This window comes from Scyliorhinus canicula, chromosome 8 (genome assembly GCF_902713615.1).
Source record: "Scyliorhinus canicula chromosome 8, sScyCan1.1, whole genome shotgun sequence".
Classification (NCBI taxonomy): domain Eukaryota; kingdom Metazoa; phylum Chordata; class Chondrichthyes; order Carcharhiniformes; family Scyliorhinidae; genus Scyliorhinus; species Scyliorhinus canicula.
Window position 1 is genome coordinate 38,351,901 of NC_052153.1, and position 13,812 is coordinate 38,365,712.

Below are 13,812 nucleotides of genomic sequence, written 5' to 3' on the forward strand. Positions count from 1 at the left end.
GAGACATTGTGGTGATTTTGAAAGTGATGATTCAAGAGTCAATTACCCAGGCGGTAAACAAGTCTAAAGAGACTTTTCTATAACGTTGAATAATGAAACAGCACATTCAGCAAGGTGCAGATACACAGTTAAGGGCTGTTATCCAAAAGCTGTTGCTCGAGTTATGCCACTCCACTATTGGCCATGCAGAAACTACATCTCACAGTTTGGCTCCCTATTAAAATGCATCGATTGCTGTGAAATTGCTGTGTTTGCTCTTCCAGAATCAGCTTGTTCACCCATCAAAAGAAGCGCAGCAGACGATCTTATCTGACCTCACTAAAGTTTAGTGGCTGCATTCCCGTCATCTCTCACAGATAGAATGATACCGATCAACAGCATTCTGGCCATGAACAGAACTCAACAAGGTGCTGACAAAGTAGACGTAGAGCAGGTGCTTCCCCCTGTGGGGCAATATAGATCGAAAGGTCAGTCTTAGGATCAGGTATGGCAGATGTAAAACAGATGAGGAGAAATTATTTCTCTCAAAGGGTTGTGAATCTGTGGAGTTCACTACTCCAGAATGTGGTGGATGCCATGAAATTGAGTAAATGTAACGAGAAGATAGACTTATTATCAATTAGTAATGGGTTGTGAAGGATTATGGAGAACGGGCAGGAAAGTGGGGTTGAGGCCTACAGGAGATCAGCCGTGATCATATTGAATGGCGAAGCGGGCTCGAAGGGCAGATTTGCCTGCTCCTGCTCTTGGTTCTTATGTTCCTATTAAAGGTAAGTCTTGTCAGTTCAAGTCTAAGTACAATTTTAATGAGGTGATAAGTGTTCATTTATATGAGTCACTCTCTTTTGTAAGTGCCAAGCCTCATTCTTTCAGAACTTAAATGCATTTTTTTTTTACTTTTCCGTTTTGTCTCATTTATCTCTCCCAACCGAAACTTTCTTTCCCTCTACTATTCCCTCTCTGTACCTATTTTGACATTGGGGGTGATAGGGAGCCCTCGGGGGAGATTCTCCGGCGTCCGACGCCGAAATTACGCTCAGCGATTGGCCGCAGAATTCACTTTGGGGCCGAAATCAGGGGCGGTGCCAATGCTCCGCTCCCTCCAAATCGGCGTACTCCAGGAGTGTCATAGAATTCATAGGATTTACAATGCAGAAGGAGGCCATTTGGCCCATTGAGTCTGCACCGACCCTTGGAAAGAGCACCCTACTTAAGCCCACACCTTCAATCTATTCCCGTAACCCCACCTAATCTTTTTGGACACTAAGCATAATTTATTATGGCCAATCCACCTAACCTGCACATCTTTCGACTGTGGGAGGAAACCAGAGCGCCCGGAGGTAACCCACGCAGACACGGGTAGAACGTGCAGACTCTGCATAAACAATGATTCAAGCTGGGAATCGAACCTGGGACCCTGGAGCTGTGAATCAACTGTGCTAACCACTGTACTACCATGCTGCCCTGTACACCGCACGCCGTATGAACAGCCTCAGGACGTTACCTGAGGCCCTCCCCCAATGCTCTGCCCCTGTGGGTCTCTCATGCTATTTTTTTGGTGGGAACTAGGCGTGGCAGCTGCGGACTGAATCAAGCTCAGCCATAGTCGGAGGAGAGCTTGACGGTGCACTGAAGAAGGCAAGAGAGGAAATTGACCGAAATCTTTGGATCCACACTGTCTTCAGGTGATATCCCTGAGGACTGGAGAATAGCCAATACTATTCCTTTGTTTAAGAAGGGTAGCAGGCCAGAGAGCCTTACATCAGTGGTAAGGAAATTACTGGAGAGAATTCTTCGAGACAGGATCTACTCCCATTTGGAAACAAGTGGTCGCATTAGCGAGAGGCAGCATGGTTTTGTGAAGGGGAGGTCGTGTCTCACTAACTTGATAGAGTTTTTCGAGGAGGTCAGAAAGATGATTGATGCAGGTAGGGCAGTGGATGTTGTCTATATGGACTTCAGTAAGGCTTTTAACAAGGTCCCTCATGGCAGACTGGTACGAAAAGGTGAAGTCACACGGGATCAGAGATGACCTGGCAAGATGGATACAGAACTGGCTCGGTCATAGAAGGCAGAGAGTAGCAATGGAAGGGTGCTTTTCTGATTGGAGGGCTGTGGCTAGTGGTGTTCCACAGGGATCAGTGCTGGGACCTTTGCTGTTCGTAGTATATATAAATGATTTGGAGGAAAATGTAACTGGTCTGATTAGTAAGTTTGCGGGAAACACAAAGGTTGGAATTGTGGATAGAGATGAGGACTGTCAGAAGATACAGCAGGATTTATATCGTTTGGAGACTTGGGGGGCGAGATGGCAGATGGAGTTTAATCCGGACAAATGTGAGGTAATGCATTTTGGAAGGTCTAATACAGGTAGGGAATATACAGTGAATGGTATATGAATGACTATTGACAGTCAGAGAGATCTTGGTGTACAGGTCCACAGGTCACTGAAAGGGGCAGCACAGGTGGAGAAGGTAGTTATGAAGGCATACGGCATGCTTGCCTTCATTGGCCGGGGCATTGAGTATAAGAATTGGCAAGTCATGTTGCAGCTGTATAGAACCTTAGTTCGTCCACACTTGGAGAATCGTGTTCAATTCTGGTCACCACAATATCAGAAGGATGTGGCGACTTTCGAGAGGGTGCAGAAGAGATTTAGCAGGATGTTGCCTGGTATGGAGGGCATTAGCTGTGAGGAGAGGTTGAATAAACTTGGTTTGTTCTCACTGGAACACAGGTTGAGGGGCGACCTGATAGAGGTTGACAAAATTATGAGGGGCATAGACAGAGTGGATAGTCAGAGACTTTTTCCCAGGGTAGAGGGGTCAATTACTAGGGGCATAGGTTTAAGGTGCGAGGGGCAAGGTTTAGAGGAGATGTATGAGGTAGGTATTTTACAGAGGGTAGTAGGTGCCTGGAACTCGCTGCCGGAGGAGGTGGTGGAAGTAGGGACGATAGTGATGTTTAAGGAGCATCTTGATAAATACATGAATAGGATGGGAATAGAGGGATACGGGCCCCAGAAGTGTCGAAGATTTTAGTTTAGATGGGCAGCATGGTCGGCGCATTGAGAGCCGATCCACGGTCGGGGGGTTTTGGGCAGGGGCTGGGGATGGTCCGGCGGTGGAGGGACTAGTCTAAGGGGGGCACTATTTGACAGGCTGGGTCCGCGCGCAGCCGGCGCCATGTTGCACGGCGTGGCTGCTTCAGGCCGTCGCCATGCACATGCGTGGTCACGGACCCGGCAATCCTCTGGTCGTATCGGCAGCTAGAGCTGGGAGCTGATATGCGCCATTGCTTCAGTTGCAAACGGCCACCGTTTCCACGCTGGCGTCAGCACATCGTCTCAGAATCGGAGAATCCAGCCCCATGTTTCTTTTTTTATTTAAAGTACCCAATTTGTTTTTCCAATTCAGGGGCAATTTAGAGTGACCAATCCACCTAACTATCCAGAAAAGTCTATTCATAGAAAGCAAGTTAGAGCTAAAGAAGGCTTTAGAAGTCACAATCTCTATGGAATTAGCAGCTAAGGAAGCGCAACAATTGAGCTTGAGCTCTAAAATCCTAAATATATTGGCTGAAACCCAAACGCTTACATAAGTTCGCAATTTCCACCACTGTCCAAAGAACTGGGCACACAGCAATTGATTGCCAGGATAAAGATGCAAAATGCAAGAATTATGGTAAAAAGGGGATGTTCGGATACTAGACCAGACCCAAGTATTTGTTGGGATCCTGGGCAAGAACCGCAAACAATTTATTTTTTAAACCCCTGAGAAAAGGATACTTCACCCCAGGAGTGATGACTCTGATCAAAAGGTAACTTTTGTGTTATGAATTAACCACATTAACATCAAAGAAATAGCTTTACAATGATTAGTTAAACAGCTCTTAAACACAAGGAAAAACTTAAACTTACTATCTATACCTGCTACTAACACCGATTAAGCAAGCCAATACAGTTCAAATGCCACTTATAAATAAAGTTATCAAATCAGGATTACTTGCTAAGCTGTGCAAACCTTTTGAAAAATTTCCTTACCCTAACAGCTCATCCTAACAGCATTCTTCAAAACTGTTGTTCAATTTAAAATCCTTCTGCCTTATCAGACTCAAATCCTATGGCAAACTTCAAAACTAGAGACTGACCTGGTTCCTCCCATTAATTACATCACCTGTATCCCACTAAGATGTCACATGACTGACTTAGCTAAAACTAAATACAACCTCTCATAAATTATCTGCTCTCCAGGGATTCTCCAGCAATCATAATAATATCCCATTCACCCTTTATTTGTAACCAGATTAGTGGTTTGGATCAATTATGATCTCACCTTTTATGACTCTGTACCTACAGCTTTATCAGACTCATTGCCAGTATGTATTTTAAATCAGTGCTTTTAATACTATTACAGCCACAAATATGAAATATAATATATCAATTTTTTACAGTCATCATAAAGCACATCAAACGTACGTGTTCGAGAAGGAAACAATAGGTTCCAAGAACCAAATACACCAAATGAAAAATTGAATAGGGGAAAGTGTACCGAAGTGATCATAAAAGGATACAAAAAAAGGCCAGAGTCACAGTCAGGTGGCAAAGTGTGATTGAATGTATGGCCATTACAGATGCAACAAACTATTACTGGGTTACTCCTTTACTGGACGTACAACCGGTGCAAATGGAGGTGGATACTGTTGCAGGCATTTCGTTGGTACCAGAAACTGTTTAACAAGAGAATCTTTGACATATTGTCTTAAATCCCTCAAAGATAACACTCAAAACACATGGCAGGGAAGTAGCATTGTTGAGGGGCCGTATCGATAAGTAACTATCTAGCCCACAACAGGAAATTGAAGCACATCTCGAAAAGCCTGCCCATAGGGAGTTCATTGGAAAGAGCTTGTCGAATTCATTACCACAGGAAGTGGTTGATGCTAAAACTTTGAATATATTCAAGAGGCAGCTGGATATAGCACTTGGGGAGAATGGGACCAAAGGCTATGGGGAGAAAGCAGGATTAGGCTATTGAGTTGGATGATCAGCCATGATTGTGTTGAACGGCAGAGCAGGCTTGAAGGGCCAAAAGGCCTCCTCCTGCTCCTATCTTCTATGTATCTATATATCTATGTAAGATTCAGTTTGGCAAAACAGTTGCTGACTTCCTTCATGCATCAATGGTCAACAAGAATAAAGAGAATGCTGATCGTAAACAACGGCAACAACAGGAGCAAAAGGAGCCAGCACAGAAACTCATAAAGAGTAGGGCGGCACGGTGGCACAGTGGTTAGCACTGCTGCCCCACGGCGCCAATGACCTGGGTTCGATCCCAGCCCCGGGTCACTGTGGAGTTTGCACATTCTCTCCATGTCTGTGTGGGTGTCACCCCCTACAACCAAAATATATGGCTGGTAGGTGAATTGGCCACGCTAAATTGCCCCTTAATAGGGAAAAAAAGAATTGGGTACTCTAAATATATTCTTTTTAAATGAAGAATGTTTTAATGGGAGTTGCTCCGGATGACCAAATGAAAAGAGTTGAAGCTGCTGAGAGTGCACTCTGTAACAACAATATTCCTTTCCTATCTCACTCTGCACAACAGCGTCTGAAGTCAAATGAACATACCAACAATAATTAGAATTACCATAACCTGGCTTTGCTTAATAACCCAATCTTAAAGATTAAATTTGATATGTTCTTAAAGGGTGAGAACCCTTTCTGAAATCCTCAGGAGAAGCAGCTTCAACTCAAGCTTCAACTCAATCAGACAGCTTGGACAGCACGGGAGCACAGTGGTGAGCACGGTTGCTTCACAGTGCCAGGGTCCCACGTTCAATTCACGGCTTGGGTCACTGTGTGGAGTCTGCACATTCTCCCCGTGTGTGCGTGGGTTTCCCCCGGGTGCTCCGGTTTCCTCCCACAGTCCAAAGATGTGCAGGTTAGGTGGATTGGCCATGATAAATTGCCCTTAGTGTCCAAAATTGCCCTTAGTGTTGGGTGGGGTTACTGGGTTATGGGGATAGGGTGGAGGTGTTGACCTCGGGTAGGGTGCTCTTTCCAAGAACCGGTGCAGACTCGATGGGCCGAGTGGCCTCCTTCTGCACTGTAAATTCTATGATAAATTCTCCGGTTGTCGATGTCGAAATCGCGTTCGGCAACCGACCGGAGAATCCGAGTTGCTGAGCAAATCGGGGCGGCTCTATTTCACGATGCTCGGTCCCCTCCACGCTGTGCCACAATTGACAGCCTCAGGACTTTGCCTGAGGCCCGCCTCCCCATGCTCCGCCCCGACCGGCCGTGTTCCTGATGGTGTGGGTCTCTCTCACGGTCATATCCGTTGGGAGCTCAGCGTGGCGGCTGCGGACTCAGTGCAGCACCACCACAGTTGGGGATGGGCCGATCTGTGGGCTGGGGGCCTTTATTAGGGGCTGGGGACACTGTAGGGAGTGGTCCGGGGCACGTGAGCCGGCCAAAGGGGGGGCAATATTTAGCGGGCCTGGTGTGCGAGCAGTCTCCTCCACGTAGCACTGCTGCATGCCACCCTCATGTTCATGCATGGCCATGGACCCAGTAATTATCCGGGGGTATCGACAGCTACAGCCGGGTGCTCTAGGCTGCCTTGCTGCTAGCCCCCAGCAAAACGGGGAATCGGTGACCGTTTTGCACCATTTTTTCCACATTCCCATGCTGGCCTGGGGACGTAGCCCCAGAATCGGAGAATCCAGCCCCTCGTCTCTCAAGTGAAAGCTGTGAAAAAAAAGCTGAATCAGGTTTTGCCAGGTGAGAACAGGGCTAAACATCCTGGGCAGGATTCTCTGTCTCGCCAGACCTGTTTTCTGGCATGGCCGCCCCTGCCAGCAGGGGGATCCTCTGTCCCAGCAGCTGGCCAATGGAGTTTCCCATTGTGGCCAGCCCCATACTGATGGGAAACACGTGGGCGTGTGTGCGCTGCCGACGAAGCGGAGGAACCCCCCCCCCGACGGAGAATCCCGCCATCTGTTTTTCAGAAAGGTCGGGAAGTATTGGCAAGATGGATGCCTACCATCATCTTAGCACAAGTAGGACCGTTCTCCTACACCGTTCAAACACGGGATGATGTTGTGTGGAGAAGACATGTTGATCAACTTTTAGTAACGAGAACGAGTTTGCCAGAGACAGTCAACTGAGAGTCCACAACAAACAGTGCCAAGTGAAGATCTAGACATTCCTGAGAACCTGACAATATCAGAAGGAACTGAGAAAGACACTACCCCAATTGAGGGCACTTCAATAGCAAGTCAACTTCCAAACACAGCGTCAACTCCGGTTGAAGCAACAACGGATGACGTTCAAATGCAACCAAAAACACCAGAGGTTACAGTAAACATGAAAAAGCAGACATCTGGGGCGGGATTCTCCTTTCCGGGGACTAAGTCCCCACGCCGGCGTGAAAACCAGAGCGAACCACTCTAGCGTCAACAGCCCCCGAAAGTCCCTAGGTGGACGCCAGAGGGGTTAGCGATGCTCCAACCGGCGCCGAAGGGACCCCACGAATTCGCGCAAGTGCCAAAGGGCCAGCATGATCTCGTGCATGCGCGGAACCGCCGGCGTGTTTAGGCGCATGCACGGGGGGTTCTCTTCTTTGCGCCGGGCATTGGCGGAGCCCGACAGGGGCCAGCGCGGAAGGAAGCAGAGCCCCCATGGCATAGGCCCGCCTGCAGATCGGTGAGCCCCGATCGCGGGCCAGGCCACCGTGACCCCCCCGGGGTCAGATCCCCCCGAATTCGGGTGAGGGTTAGAGTTAACCCGAGGATCGCTCCAGCTGACTTAGCTGGCAGGTCCCGCCGGTACGTGAGCTGAGTGATTCACGCCAGCAGGACTGACCAAAAATGGACGGCTGCTCGGCCCATTGGGGCCTGAAGAATTGCTGGGGGGTGGGGGGGGCGCTGCTGATGCACCCCGGCCTGCGTGGCGTGAATCCCGCCCCCGCCCGAAAAACGGCGCCGCAGAATACGGCAGCCGGCGTCGGGCGGGATTTGCGCCATCCCCCCGGGGATTCTCCGTACCGGCGGGGGGGGGGTTGGAGAATCCCGCTGCTGAGGTTTACCAACAGCCACACAGGAATCAACATCCTTTGAAACGTCTAACTTATTGACTGTTTTGTTTATTAATTGTTCATATTGTAAATTTTGATTCTTTTTTTAAATGTAGAGTACCAATTAATTTTTTCCAATTAAGTGGCAATTTTAGTGTGGCCAATCCACCTAACCTGCACATCTTTGGATTGTGGGGAAGAAATCCACGCAAACACGGGGAGAATGTGCAAAAATGGTGGCACAGTAGCATAGTGGTCAGCACAGTGGCTTCACAGCTCCAGGGTCCCAGGTTCAATTCCCAGCTTTTGTCCGTGTGGAGTCTGCATGTTCTCCCTGTGTATGCGTGCGTTTCCTCCAGGTGCGCCGGTTTCCTCCCACAGCGTGCAGGTTAGGTGGATTGGCCATAATAAATTGCCCTTAGTGTCCAAAAAGGTTGGGTGGGGTTACTGGGATAGGTTGGAGGTGGTGCAGACCCGATGGGCCAAATGGCCTCCTTCTGCACTGTAAATTATATGAAACTCCACCCGGACAGTGACCCAGAGCCGGAATTGAACCTGGGACCTCGGCGCCGTGAGACAGCAGTGCTAATTATGAGTCACCGTGCTGCCCGTAAATTTTGATTGTTAACGTTATACTGTGTTTCATTGCAGGAACCTCTGGTGTAAAAGGGGACGAAAGTGTTGTGTTTGTTCCTAGTTGGAATAAGGTCACTCTAAGAGTGATGTATTGTTGATGTCATTGGCAGTTTGGACAGGCTAGCAGTCAGTCTGCAGAAGCAGCCTGTGTCACAACACCTTCCCAATAAAGCTCTTGTTTGATTTGTACCTTCGTGGTCTGCAAGCGTCTCTGTTAAAATACCACAGATGGTATTAGTACATGGCAATGGCATAACGATAGGAGAGGCATAACTCATGTGAGACTGGCACAATGGCTACGTTTGTTGAGCATTCTCAAATTTGTCTCTTGCCCCACCCCCTGACCCCCTCCCCCACCTTGCCCTCATGACAGGTGTTCCTGACCGGCTAACTCCAGGGCTCTCCCTCGAAGGGTGTGAGGATTTTCAGCTCAGGCATCACTCTGGCCGACAATGCCCACTCTCACCAATTGTGCTGCATTGAGACAAATGGTGACAGAGTAAACAGGATGCATTCTGATCAGATGGTAAGAATGCCTGGCATGTGTGGTCAGTGAGTGGGAGCTGGGATGTGATGAGGAAAGGGATGACAGGTGGGAAGGGACCCCATGAGGTGACAGGGAGTCAGCTCCCAATGGAAGTGTGAAGGGTTTGTGAGTGGGTGAATGGTGACAAATGAGAAGCGTGGCTTACACTGACTGCGTGAAGAAGGCCATTCTTCTTCTTCCCACACTGTATTCCTGTCCCCCTGTGTGAAGAGTTGGTGCTCACTAGCGCTGCCACCGCATCCTATGCCGGTTTGGTGACATTGCAGACGGGCCTTCTGCCTGTTTGAGAGTAGAGAATGTCTTGTCTCTCCTGCACCCCATCCAGCATCTTCATAAAAGCTCCCTGCGAAAACCTCAAGACTGTCTTCCTGGCTGACATCCGTCTGATTGGTTTTGGAACAAGTGCTGGGAGCGTTGGGGAGGCATTTAATTTATGCACCACCTGGATTAATTAGCCCAAGTGTTGTTGGAGCGAGTAAATCAGAGTCAGTACGGAATGAAACTTGTGCAAACATTTTTTTTTTAAGTGCTCCAAGAAACTGCACAAGTTCTCGCCGATGATGTCAGTGGACTACTCTTCAGTTATCTCACTGAAACCGACACCGAGCCAAAATAAGAGTGACTTCCCCCCCCCACCCACTTTGAATTCACACTTCCTTCTCAGTCCTCACACTGTTTATTTTATAACTGCTCAATCTAATTGGTTAAAGGAATACTTTGTTGCCTGTCCTGTTCACTCAAATTAGATCAACTTTGCCAGAGACAGTCAACCGAGAGTTCAAGCTGTGCCAAGTGAAGACCGAGACATTCCTGAGAACCTGACAATACCAGGAAGAACCCAAGAAGGCAGTACCCCATTTGACAATCTTTGACAGAGTCATCCAGACTATAAAAAGTTAGCTCCCTCTCGCTCCACAGATGCTGTCAGACCTGCTGAGATTGTCCAGTATTTTCTGTTTTATCAAATTACGTACGCGTTGGGGGCAAATCTAATTAATTTGCCAACGAAAAACGTTATACCCACCCAGTGTTACTTGTTGACTTCAATGAAAAGTAAAAGTGGGCAGTTGTAAAGCCGACATTGTATCCAATCCCATCAGCTTTCTGACTGGTAGGGTAGGTGAGCATTACCCCCAGTCGGCATGCTGTAAATTTGACATCCACCTGATCCAGTGGGTGTCCCACCCGATGGCCAGGATTTTAATTTAAGAGCGAGGGTGTGGCAAATCCCATTTTTGAAGCCTGCTGCTTCCTGTGTTCCTCCTCCTGCCTGCACCCAGGGTGGCACGGTAGCCCAGTGGTTCACACAGTTGCTTCACAACGCCAGGGTCCCAGGTTCCATTCCCGACTTGGGTCGCTATCTGTGCGGAGTCTGCACGTTCTCCCGTGTCTGCGTGGGTTTCCTCCTGGTGCTCTGGTTTCCTCCCACAGTCCAACGATGTGTGGGTTAGGTGGATTGGTCGCGCTAAAACGCCCCACAGTGTCCAAACATTAGATGGGGTTACTGGGTAGTGAGGGTAGGGTGAAGTTGTGGGCTTAGGTAGACTGCTCGTTCATCGGCTGGTGTAGACTTGATGGGCCAAATGGCTTCCTTCTGCACTGTAAATTCTATGATTCTATCAACAGTGAAAGCGACTCTGGGCCAAGTATGTAAATTCTTAATTGAAATAGCAATGCATGCAAAGTGCTGTATGGGGCCGGAAGCCGGAAATAAACAACCTGTCAGGATCCTGACCGTAACATGTAAAGATCAGGTGCAGTATATGTCAAGTTGTTATTTTGCAAAAACTGAAAAAATGCCAACAACAATATTTTTAAATAAAGAACTAAAAGCCCGAGCAGTGAGAGGGGTTTAAAATTGTCCCCGTATTTTCACTGCAGCACCGTTAACAGCTCACACTTCCAGAAAGATTATCATGTAACAATTGTAAAATCCGAAATGTGTAAGAGAAAGTCTTACAAATGGCACACGTGATTGTTGCCTTATTACAGCAAATTACGGCCCATTATCTTAATCCTGGTGGGTTCGTGTAACATATAAAATTGATACTAAATTGCTTATGCCAATTTAAAAGAAATTTGTATCATAATAATTGACAAGAGCAGATCTTGGTCTAATTATGACTTTCGTGATGTATGCCACTTTAAAATTCAGAAACTGAAATTTGATTGTTCATCCCAGAACAATTGGCTGAATTAAAATTTTAGCTCATAACCAGAAACTGCAATTAGCTCCTTGTTAAATCTCTATGTGAATTTTGAATCTGGCATTAATTCAAAACTGAATTACAGGACTTCCTGTTGTTGTTACACTCCACTGTCAATCTTTTTCCATATGGTTCTTACATTTACATTTACAATGGGACTATTTATATAAATTTGCAAGCTCCAGTTACAGATTTCACATTGGGAAAGCACTGACTGATCTTTGGGTCAAGGGATGGGTAAAATTAACTTCTATAACGGCATTAACATCTCACTTCTGGGCATTTGAAACAATTGGAGTGGGCGAGCACGTTGGCAACCCACACTCAACAGATAAAGGCTCTGAGAGACTCCAGCAGGGGTCAGAATAGGTTTATTCTTCAACTATAAGGACAGAGAGAAAGTTCAATGGTGCAGTGGTGAAGTTTCAACATGGGAGGGCTGCTTCTAGTTCTCTGGGACATGCTTAAGGACATGCTGTAGCAAGGACCTGCATGGAAACGCTCTTTCCGGAGAACGGAAAGAAGGAGCCAGCGTCTGAAGCCAAGCAGCCGTGGCTGGAAGAGGTCTGGGAGATTAGCTGCAGGAATGTGATACCATTCTCATTGACATAATATCAATTGAGGTGCAATGACCACATCAAGGCAGGGAAGTGCCTGCCACTGGACTAACCTGAAATGAGTGCACGTGGTTCAGGTTTCTGCAGCGGACCTGGGAGAGGGGAAATGGGACCAGCAGACTGCAATAACGTGTCAGCTCGCCAATTTTCAACCAGGTGGTGCAAGGGCCGTCCACCACTGTAACCAGGCGGACAACAAGGCAATGATATCGATATCACCTGATTCCATTTGTAAGGGCCTGGCAGCACTTCATTCAGGCCAGCTTTGAACACGCTAAATAATGCAACAGCATTCCAGAGGGGCAGTCCGTCCAGAGTGGGTTTCTCCAACCTGAAGGCCGATCTGTGCTTAATCCAGGAACTCCAGAGGCTGATCGCTGCTTAATCCAGGAACTCCAGGCGCAGATCAGTGTTTAATCCAGGAACTCCAGACGCAGATCAGTGTTTAATCCAGGAACTCCAGACGCAGATCAGTGTTTAATCCAGGAACTCCAGAGGCTGATCGCTGCTTAATCCAGGAACTCCAGAGGCAGATCACTGCTTAATCCAGGAACTCCAGATGCAGATCACTGCTTAATCCAGGAACTCCAGAGGCTGATCGCTGCTTAATCCAGGAACTCCAGATGCAGATCAGTGTTTAATCCAGTAACTCCAGAGGCAGATCACTGCTGAATGTAAGAACTCCAGAGGCTGATCAATGCTTAATCCAGTAACTCTGGAGGAAGATCAGTGATCATTCCAGCAACTCCAGAGGTAGATCAATGATCATTCCAGGAACTCCAGAGGCTGATCTCTGCTTCATCCAGGAACTCCAGAGGCAGATCGCTGCTGAATCCAGCAACTCCAGATGCCGATCACTGCTGAATCCAGCAACGCCAGATGCTGATCACTGCTGAATCCAGCAACTCCAGACGCCGATCTCTACTGAATCCAGCAACTCCAGAGGCTGATCACTGCTGAATCCAGCAACGCCAGAGGCCGATCACTGCTCATTCCAGCACCTCCAGAGGCTGATCACTGCTGAATCCAGCAACTCCAGAGGCCGATCACTGCTGAATCCAGCAACTCCAGAGGCCGATCACTGCTGAATCCAGCAACTCCAGAGGCCGATCACTGCTGAATCCAGCAACTCCAGAGGCTGCTCACTGCTGAATCCAGCAACTCCAGAGGCCGATCACTGCTGAATCCAGCAACTCATAGAAGCACTCAGAAGTGAAGAATAGTACCTCGATGTACAATAGGTTAATCGGTATGTAAACCTGACACATATATAGATCTGATAAGGATATTCCAATAAATATGTTGCACAGATATTGATTGATGTTGATGTTGGAGTGGGGGGAGGGGCATGCTTTCCTTCCATTAATCACCCGACCATTGTGGAGGAGAAAACGATGGAGATGAGAGAGTGCCAGAGTACATGGACATTGGCGATGGAGAGATGGGGATCTCCCAGACATCTGGTGAAACAATTAGAAATCACACTGGTGCACAACAAACAACAATCACTCATGTCGAATTGATGTCTTCGCTAACTGAAAGTGAATATTTGCACAATGTTGTCTTGGAACCTTTCCCTTTGTCAGTTCTGTATTATGTCTTTCATTTCCCATGGGCCCTTCAAGACTAATGCAGGAGATGTTGCAGGAGGATGCTGGGGCATCCTGAGAAGTGGTCATACACCATGTGAAAGCACTATCACACAACTCATGCTGACTCCTATTCAT

General features: G+C 47.7%; 1 protein-coding gene across 1 annotated transcript in view; it reads right to left on the bottom strand.

Moving 5' to 3' along the window:
• Window positions 1-13,812, bottom strand: part of LOC119970181 (trans-2,3-enoyl-CoA reductase-like) — a 225,374-nt gene that overhangs the window by 29,686 nt on the left and 181,876 nt on the right. The gene's annotated exons all lie outside the window — the stretch shown is intronic.